Here is an 11,420-nt window from a genome sequence, read left to right as displayed (position 1 = left end):
GTTTCTAATTCTGATTGATCCCAATGATCGGGCATCAACAGCATGGCTAGGTAACTCTGTTCCTGGCTTCAAGATGAACTCCAGTTCTACCCCTGTTATTTAATTAACATTTGAGAATCGATTACTCATTCGGACTAAGATCTCCTTTTCAGTGCAGTGCAACTATAGGAAGCAATTCCAAGTCAATTGCTTAGAATGCTGATACTGTCATACGGTTCTACCATTAGTTTTAATAGTAATTCACAAAACATGTTTTGCTACTGCAGACCAACAAAATATCCCACATTTACAAGACAAAAGTCTATTTATCCAGAAAACCGGGATGTCGTAATTTAGATTTTGAAGTGTTAATCTATTTTAAAATGGGATGTTTCTTATCTATACTAATAACATTTTGCCAGAAGAGGGGGCATAAACAATCACTTGGGTAATGATATTAATAACTGTTTAGAGTTTGGGCTGACATCCATCCATGTTACAATAAGGGTGAGCACATGACCACGAAAGATTAAAAATGCATTATATGACCAGTCAGCATTCTTCTGATGTAAACATGTAAATATGGCTTAGTAAATCTGATGCATTGAGAATTCATAAACACATGCTCCGCTGTGCTGTGGGATGTTTGTTTGTTTGTTTGTTTGTTTGTTTGTTTATCTTTTGGTTGATCATGCTTTGTCATAAGTATGGGATTGAAGCATGATTTGTAAACATTCATACACTTAACTAATGCAAGTGAATGGTGTGGCAGTCCAGCTGTTAATGCAACAAGATTAGAACCAGGCAGACACATGCACAACAAACTGACTGGTAAACACTAAGGGTTTCCTCAAAGTTTGGAACTGTGATGAGATATGAGTCTTTATTGTAGAATGACCTGTATGGGTCATTTCACTAATGTAATCTTACCAGTGACTACTGGTAAAAAGGCATCTCTACAAAGCCTAGTCAGTACATTTGAATACAAAGTTTAAGCATGCCAAGAACTGACAAGTTGTTCTTTTTTTTTTTGTTTGTTTAATTTATCTAAGCTAAGCTGCATCAAATGCAGTTCCTTGGATAATTAACATGGAAAGGGATATTAAATGAAAGTTCCACTTGTCTAACCAGTTATAGTTAATCACAACAAACATCTCACTGGTTTTATGATGTTGCTGCCTTATTATTTAAACAGTAAAACTTATAGCCTATTTGGAACTGATCTTAATTCTACACACATCCCCTAACTAAACAATAACTGAAACTGGATCTGGAATATATATTATGTACTAACTGTCACACCTATTTATATTTAAACAACTGTAAATAGAACATACTGTAGGTAGTTGTTGTCTGAAGATGGTAAAGTAACAGAAATGACCTCTCCATGTCAACTGTTTCCAAGGCAACTGACTAGCCAGAAAGAGCCATCTGTGTACTAGCTTCAGTTTCCATTTGGAATCTTCTGATACATTCTGCAGTGATTTAATATCTTATATTCTATTAAAAAAGATGCACCTGTATACAACAGGTCTATGATATGGATGGTACTGTCAATACCTAATGTATGTCAATCCTACATATTTCCTTTATGGTAACATGGCTGTTTGTTTTGTTAGCCTCATATCTATGGCAGATAAAACAGACACATTCTCAATGGATACATACAGGCCTCCAAATGACAAGACTTCAGAATGATTTTCACTTGATTGAAAGTCCAGAGGTAAAAAAGAACAGAAAGTTCTTTTAAATGAGCAGCTGTCAGGGTTTGGAAGATGTTTACTTTGAATTTTGTTCTCATGGCTTGCCTGTTTCGGTAGTTCCTGTGACAAAGAAGTTGAATCATTTTACTTTAAAAGCCTTCAAAGGTTTGCCAAAGGGGACTGGTTCATCAAGTGATTGAGTACATCAAAAGATGTGCTCAGTAAACTCAAACATCCCTCAGAATATATTAGGCATTCTCATTCAGCAATGTAAAAAAAAAAAAGAAAAAAAATGAAATGAATTGCATTCATTTACATAATAACAATAGAAATATTTTTAGATATTAAATGGTTTATAAACTACATGGAACTTAATGTATACTTGCCAAGGTAAAGTGAACGGCCTTCAGAAAGTATTTGGGCAGTATAAAGGGTGAAGATGGGCACTGTACAGTATGTACAGCTGACATTATATACATATATATATATATATATATATATATATATATATATATATATATATATATATATATATATATATATATATATATATAATATGATATGTATTAATGAACATAAAATACTGCAGGTTGTCGATTTATCTAAGAGGTCAATTTAACGGAACGTCCATGGCTACAAGAAGCAGAAGCAGCTACAAACAAACAGAGCATATCAGTGTTTAAACTACCTTCTCCGGGAGCAGCCATGCCTCCAGTGGTATTTAGAATACTTCAACACATAAACTGATCAGTCATGTCAGCTCCAATAACTCTTTCCTCCAGGAATTTCCTTGGCCTTAACCAAAAAAGTGGAACACATGTACAGGATGCACCTGGGATTTTTTTCTCCTCCTTTTTTTCCCTTTATCTAAACTTCTATTAAGGCTAATAAATTATACATATTTTGTCCTCCGTGTTGCTAAACAGTGAAACCCACACCAAATGGGAGGGGGGGGGGGGGGGGGGGTAATCATCAATCTACAGACATAACTTTGTCAAACTTAATTACGATCCAGCAATGTACTTATGCAAGCTAAGGCAACATATCTTCTGGAAAACTACGCATACACACACACACACACACAACCTAGAAAACAGCACAACATTTTCATAAGGTAAACACAAAACCTTCATCTGATACATTGTGGATTACGAGAAGTGGTCGTGAAACTCTTTAGATGCTGGTTTAATTGATTTACTGTATAGATTCAGCTGACTGCGTGTGCTGTGTGTGGCCTTACTGTAATTACAGTGTTTGAAACCCACAGCACAGAAGTGCAAGCAAACCCATAGGCGTGTATCGCCAATTAGCTTCTACCACAGGGGAAACAGTTCTAGCATGCGAGCACAGCCACAGTAACAGCTTTGAAATGTCTTCACAAGTCATTTCAATATGCAGAGACAGCTAGTGTACTGTAGATTTCTTGAGAAGAGTGGTGGAACGTCATAATATACTATACACCATATATATTTGTTTTAAGAGAAAGATCTGAAAGGAAATTAATTATGTAAAGGATTATGTTGTGGTTAAAACAGTTGTAAATGTGGATTAGTTTAAGTAATGTTCCTGTTCATTTTCAGGTGTGGTGAAATAATCAGCTGTCTGATGACATTTAGTTAAATTATTTTTCCTTTTATGCTTTTCATATTCATTCAGGGAATTGCACCACCTCGACATTTATGAATCATCTGTAAATACATTAAAAAAACTAAAACTATTGTAACCTCAAATAATGGCATACATATAGTCACAGTCTGTTATTTCAATATAAGTGATATAGAGAACTTTGTAAGGTTAACAACCATTAACAGATCTGTAAAGTTTTATAAGAGCGTAGCCTCCTACATATTGATTCACATTAGGCTGGCTTCCACCTCCAGAACTTAGCAACATTCCCCTTTCATTATAGCCCTGTTTCGAATCCTTCGCCTAAAAATAAAGTAACTCACTGGTAATTATAGTTCCCAGTTTATCTATGTACTATAAAGCGTGTGATTCATTGCTGAGGAACAGGCAGTGCTTTGGATCAAGTGTCGAACACCATGGAAAGTTTATATAGGGAACATGCATTCTTGGCACTTTCTTGATAGCAAGATACATGAAGAATTTAGTTTTGTTACAACATATAGTTTTCTTGTCCATGCATGCACTTACAGAAGGTCATCAAGATCGCACACTAGCACAGACTGAGAGATTATAGCAAAGAAAGTCTATTATACAAGTTTGGTGAATATTGTTGCAAAATCAAGACTATAACTGAGTTCACCATGTTTATTGTGACAGACAGACAGAGACACAGACACAGGAATACAGACAGACAGACAGACAGACATGCATGATCATTGCATAAGAGTCCCTGTTTTTTTTTTTGTTTTGTTTTGTTTGTTTTTTTTCAACACATATACTCAAATGCTTTGGCACATATTTAATTACTAGATGTTATATATGTGGATCCAGCATTAATTATTTGGAATTTCATACACATACATACATACATACATACATATATACATAAAGTCCAATATCAAAGTCGTTTCAAAGAGGTGAAACTTGAATAGATGGTTCAGTGAGAAGAGATGAGGTCAGCTGATTTTAGATGAGGGTCTGATGGGGGTCACCACCTGTTCAGGTTGGAGTGTTATTGTGGTCAGTCAAAGGAGACAGCAAAGGGTGTCTTCTTCTGGAAGCCCATTAGCAGCAATAATCTGGAAAATTGCACGATTGCACCAGCACTCACTGGTCACTACACACAGTCTTATTGGATTGATGCTGAAACCTGTTAAAGAGAAGCTGTGCCTTTCTTATTATTACAGCTGACTGCTGCACCCAGCTTTACAGCAGGCATGCAGACAGACACAGGTAAGCTTGGTATAGCATGATAAAATCAAAACCTAGCAAAGCATGGCCAATGTAAATGTATTTTAATTGTGGATATCTGCTAGCATTTTAATATACAATATATCCTTTAGCAATTTATTCAGTCACCCGTGGAAAAGCCATTCATGAGTTCAGATTTCCTGCAACTTTCTGCTGAAAATATGACATACACATTTAGCACACAATTGACAGGTATTGAGTTTCCTTAACACTAATAAGCTGACTACTGTGGCAGTGAGAATTCAAAGCCACAGCAGACAGAATGTGCTTATTGTTTGTCTGATGCAGGCCACCTTAAAAGAAGACAGCAATGCATATTTTATTATGCCAGCTGTTTGTTTATTATTATTATTATTATTATTATTATTATTATTATTATTATTATTATTATTATTATTATTATTACATGTTTCTTAATCTTTGGCTTATACAACCCACTAACCAACCTTGTTCATTTCCCCTCAGAAAATGCAAATAAACCAATATTTTATAAATTGTATTTAATTAGTAGCAGGAGACTTGAAGCTAGAGAAGCCTGGGAAATGTAGACACAGTGGTTACTATATTGTGTATTGCTGTATTTTCATGATGTAAAAGTGCCTTAAACAGCACACAGTAAAAGTCAACTTCTATGCACAAAGAAAAATCCACAACTGCAACTAGTGTTGCAGAGTACAATGAAATGGTCCTTTGATATCATCAGTAAATGGCCAGCCCTCTTGCATTTTATTAAAGCACAAACAGTTCCCTCTGTACCAATCTCTAATTTTGAATGTGTCACTCAGGTTAGCCAAACACAAGAGCATTATTGATCCTTTGTTGAAGCATTTCATCAGCTGCCACTGTAATAATAGCATTTGCTTCCTCCTGGGAATGAGGTAAACTGCCACAAAGAATGTGATTCACTCCTATTAGCTATTGGCTGAAGTCCTCCCAATGTCTGCAATTGTTCAATGAGTGTCCTTGGTATCCTTTTACAGCATTTTGCATACTTTGAAGCATGTGCTTCGAAAGGGTTGTCATATACAACACATGGACACAAATATCATTCTTGAATTTCAGTCTTGCCAATGCACTGAGCTAAAATTATTCAAACAAATGAAATTTGAAGTGAAATCATGACAAGAATTAATACCAGAGAGGGTTGTGTTGGTTATATGTTAAGCCTGTTCCGAGAATGTAATGTAAACTCTATCTTTTTTTAAAACCCTGATGATAAAGGTAAATTAACTCTAGTATGATCACTGGCCTGTATTACTGAGCGAATAATTTATTAGTTGTGTCTTTTCATTTCAGAAGAACTGTTTAGAAATCTGGGTAAATACACACAGTATGAATAATAGACGCTATATATATTAGTCTAACACTCACTATCGCATAACAATCTGCTCTGACAGCAGTGCACTGCTGTAGCAAAATCATACATATTAAATAACTCTTATAATGAATATATTGTAATTAAACTGTGTGTTGTTCTTTAGCAGCTGCTAGAGAACAAGTACTGGTTTACTTTAATTTAGTAATACTGACTAGATAAAGTAGTATATCTCTGCTTCAGGTACATCCTAGTTTATATACAATACTGTCTGGTAGGATGGTATGTAGCCTAGTTTAAAGTTAACTTTAATTGTCAAAAAGAGTGAGAGAAATGACATCAATAAACAGTTGAGAAGGATATCTTACAAGATGCTCTTTTCATAATAATAATGTATCACATTCTCTGTGAAACATGATAACCATTCTGAATAATAGAGAAGCAAGCTCTTTGGAGAAAACAATCTCTTCAGCGTAAAATAAGTTATTGATGAAAAAGATTGAATTGATTATAATATCCACCCGAGGAGTCTTGCAACACAGAGAACAAAATAAGGAAACAAATAATGCCCTCTTAGAGAAAGGCTTGAGAGCTGATTCATCCATATTTTCTCAATGCACACATTCCTGGGTGGAGAATCGGTATTATTTGTCCTGCTTAAAGAAGGGTTTGGAACTAAGTTATCTCAAAGATAATTTGTGCTGATACTGTGTTGTGTTAGACATTATTGCTATTCGGGGGCTGCCAGTTACCAGTTGCTGCTCAAAGTTGTAGCACTGAGCTTGAACCCCCCAAAAAAGTTCCTTAGTTTATTTTCAAGCTGCACCCCTTTGTGTACCTAACACGAAAATGTTGGGACGCTTCCTTCACAATGAAACTGGGGCTCTATTAACGATTGGTTTCAAACATGTGCAAAATAATCCCCAAGACCCAAGACAAAAGCCAAAGATATTTCTTTGAAAAGATTTCGAGTCCAAGCAGACTGAAAAAGTTTTTGCAGTTATTATCCTACAATGAGATTTACAGTGAAAGAGCAGAGATATCGAAGACCTGCATGCAATTATTTCAGTCAGTATATATATATATATATATATATATATATATATATATATATATATATATACATATATACTATAAAATGCAATTGCAGCTACATATTCGTGGTCTGCCCATGGATGGCATGTCAGTAGTTTTTTAGAGTTGCTTTTCAATTTACAATATTATTCTGCTGGAAACTATCCTATGCTGGGTGTAGAGGTTCTATAGCTGGCTTGTGCGGGAAGCCACTGGTGCTATAGATACTTCAGTCTCACTATTGCTTCTAGGATCCTTTGACATGCCTTTGTAGTATGCGCAGTTACATGTTAATTAAGAAATGCCTTGGCTATTATGATATGTCTTTCAGGTTATATTGTACAAGCAGCAGTGCACTGTATAATATTTCAATACTATTGTTAGGGAAAAATCCATCTGGTACCATCCAAATGAACAAGCAGGCTTGTATTCATTTTAAGATACCAGTTGTTAATTTCATATGTTGTGAGACATTTCAAACAATTAAAACTCTCTGGTTGGTTGTTGCAGGTATTCCTCAGGTAAGAAATACTCTACATATGACTAACAACATATAGGTGTTTTATTGAAATGTATTAGCCTAATCATCCAACTATTCCAAGAAATCAGATGTGATAACTTACAAAAAAGAGGCTACAAGATATTAGGAAGGGAGTTCCTTCACTCTAAATGTTTCACAACCCGCCAAACCTGGTGTGGGGCAAAAGCTAATAATGCTTAGGCATATATACATGTATGAATAAAAGTATATAATTAGTGCCTGCTACCCTTAATTCGTTGCATATTTAGTCACAGAATCATAAAGAAGGAACCTATTTTTGTCTTTTTTTAGATGCTTCATTCCGACAGCATTTTATTACATTTATTAGATCTACATGTTTTGTTTATATAACCTAACTTACATAACATAATTATAAGATGTTGTGCAAAGATTATATTTTTTGCATAGTCTTAGATGTGTTGGTAGATCTCTCTCCTATATATATATATATATATATATATATATATATATATATATATATATATATATATATAACTTTGAACAGTTTTTTTTTCTGTATATTATGTTATTCACTCTTTCCCCTACAGTATTTGCTCTTACCACTGTGAAATAGCTTTATAGTAGCACAGCGTAATTTGTCTGGGAACAATGATGATATTAATTGACTTATGCATGCTGTAACAGAACAATTGTAAGAATAACAAAGTGCAAAGCCATTTCTAACACACTTACACAACACTGACATATTATTCAGCGTATATTTGCACAAATTCAAGCTGTTTTAGTGACGTGACTAAAATTCTAAACTTGGTCTCTCATGGATACCGACTTGGTTTCAGAAGACTTTAACATTTTTTTTTTATTCTATAACAGGCTTCTGAAAAATAGTAGGATACTTTTTTTTTTTTTTAACTGGTTTGTACCGTGTCTAGTTGATGAATTGCTTTTAGTTTTTACTCCTATGTTTTAGCTGAAGTGCTTTCCCGAAAGCAGAATCAGGAGTCAAGTGGCTCTCTGTAATTATGACCGTGCTGCGAAGACACTGCAATACACCCAATCAATAGTAGTTGTTTATTTTTGCTGTAGGCTGGCTGAAGCTCGGAAAGGTCCAATGTAACTATTCATCTAAAGTAATAACACTACTGAGTATCTGTTTAGATGCTGTGCCTCTGGGCTAACACAGTAATTCCACACCCAATGTGCTTCTTTTGTATTCACAGCATTCCTTTTAATGCACTACACTGCATTACTATTCAAATATAACTATGGTATTTATGATGGATAATGTAGGGTGGGTTGTGTTTTTTGACACTGGATATTTTCAGAAAACCTCCTGGGCAGGAAATGCATAAATAATTAGTGGTAGGCTTTTGTAGCCCCCTGTGGAATTAGAACTTTGATTCTTAGCACATCATTCCAGATTCACATGCTAGATTGAAGTTATGAACCAAAAACACATAATGCTTATACTTATTAATAGTTGCAAAGTGATGGGTAAATTATGACCGTATGATTAATGGATTATATATGTGTTTAATACCAACAATATAGTATTGGTGAATCTTTATGCATATCATTAACTAGTCATATTGAACTGCAGTCCTTCTTCCATCTCTCCCAGTTGTGAATATTGATAATCCTATCACAATGGCTACAGTACCTAAATACAATATGTGAGCCCATAAGCTAATGTCGTGCTTCATGGTAGAAGCAACTGTCATACTGTAGGCATGCAATGCAGTGTGTTTGGCTTGATGATGATGTGGTACTTTGAAAGCAGGATATTAAATTCATACAATATGATATGTGAGGTGAAAGTAAGAGGAATAATATAAAATTAAAACTGAAATGTACTTCCAATGATGCTTCTAACAGTAATTCCTACAGCTATGGCCAAACACTTTGCATCACCCTATAGAATCAATTAATTTTGCTTCATAAAGTCGCATGAAACCTGCTGAATAATGTTACGTAAACATATTGAATTATATACTGCTGTGTAGTTTTCCATATACTTAACAAAAAACTGACAACAATTGAAAATGTGAAAAATTTCTAAATCAAACATGAAATGTTGTACTACTGTTATGGTGTCTGGTACTCTTTTGTGCATTTTGTAGTTTCTTTGATTACATGATGTTAAATAAAAATTATATTCATACAGTTTTAGTTTTTTGTTTTATTATTATGTCTCAATCCTAAAATTCTAGGTGATGCAAAACTTTTGGCCATAGCTGTACATACATTGCATAAACTGTCAGAATATGAGTTTAAAATAGTGGGCGGGTAAACACACTTTCCAACAGAGTCAGTTCATGCAATGTCATTATGTTCCTAATTGAGATTCCCTCTAAGTAATGGGTTATAAATATATAAAGGGGATAGTGATATCCAATATCTAGGTGTTTTCAAGGTGATCCTTTAAGAGATGGATTAAAACAAAGAGCTTTCAATTTGCGCCCTTTAGGTCAATATTATATCTATCCTAGTGTTGGTTTAATCTTTTTTTGTAGTCAGAGAATATTGTCATCTTGCATTAGGATTTAATTTTGTCATTCTTATAGGGCTGACAAACATGGTATGGGAAAAAAGGAGACAGAATGGAGACTATAAGCATTTCTAATGAGATAAAATCGAATTTACTTTGGTTGTCCTTTGAGAGAGGAACATGTGAAGCTGCAATGCTGTCGGAATACAGATTCATGACTTTGAGAGTCCTCACAATTGATTTACACCATAGCAGTCAGATGACTTAAACCTTCATGATTCTTTGCGTAAAGGAAGACATGTAATGTTCCCTCTGAATATGATTCATTTAAGCAATCTGCAATGTTAGTCTTTTTAAATATTTATCTTAATGTCACTTTTAAATGTAATGTCGGTAAGCACTTAACTTTAATCGGAAGTAGTCTATATTACACTGAACCCAATATGACACTGCACGGATTCCTTAATGTCAATTCCTTATCTCATCTCAAAAACCCCATTAGGGGGCGCTCTTGCAATATTGGCAGTGTACTGGCTGAGCCTTTAAAGGAACAGATAAATAGAACTATGTTGTCAAAAAGACCCTGTCTGTTCTGTTTTCATAGCCGTAGCTCAGTGGAAGTGCTTTATGGTAAATTAGCAATCCATTTTTCCCCTATCTGAAATTTGCAAATACTGGACACCTCTGTGGTACAGACTTCAGTAGCTGTCAACAAATGGCATTGAGACATGAAGAGCATATAAATTGCGAACTATATGGAAAATCATTTTTAAAAATGCTTTTTTTATGGCATGTCTTTTGGGAAAGGGCAGCAAGCAGTGTAGATGATGGGTCTACAAAAAGAAATGAGCAGAGCTACACAAAATAGCTTTTAACATTGAAGCAGTGTTATATTCTGTGTGGGGTTCTAGTTAGAAAACATGCTTAAGCTGTAATAGGTTTGCTCCCTTATTGTGACTCAAGCAATTCCATTAGGGACAAATATGGTACCACGTGTGTTAGTTATTATAGAATTGCTTAGCAAAGATGATGCTCCTGATTATAATCCCCCAGTTGCACAAAGTGATGCCAATGATTCTTTAATATGACATGCAGATTTAGAGTTGAGGGACCCAAGTTTCATCTGTTAGCAAAGTGCTCACATCTTAAATTCACTGTGAAAAAAGATCATTTACCTTCAGTGGAAATATTCCATATCATTAGCACCACCCTACTGTTGGAGAAAACAAAAAATCCAAAGCCCATGTAGTGCTTAGTTATGTGACACAATTCAAGTGCAGTGATCAGGCATAACGACTGCATATAATGTAGCTGGTTTAGTGTTACCCAGTGCTCCTGGTTCACAATACAGTAACACTCATTTCAAAAAGCATCTTTCGTGACATGTTAAGTTTAAAAGTCCTGTTTAACTTCTGAAAAGGAGTCAGAATCACAAGCCTCCTTAGGCAATGAGTTTTATAGTCAGGGTGTATATAAAGGTAT

The sequence above is a fragment of the Polyodon spathula genome, chromosome 22 (assembly GCF_017654505.1).
Source record: "Polyodon spathula isolate WHYD16114869_AA chromosome 22, ASM1765450v1, whole genome shotgun sequence".
Taxonomy (NCBI): Eukaryota; Metazoa; Chordata; class Actinopteri; order Acipenseriformes; family Polyodontidae; genus Polyodon; species Polyodon spathula.
This window is presented reverse-complemented; position numbering follows the sequence as displayed.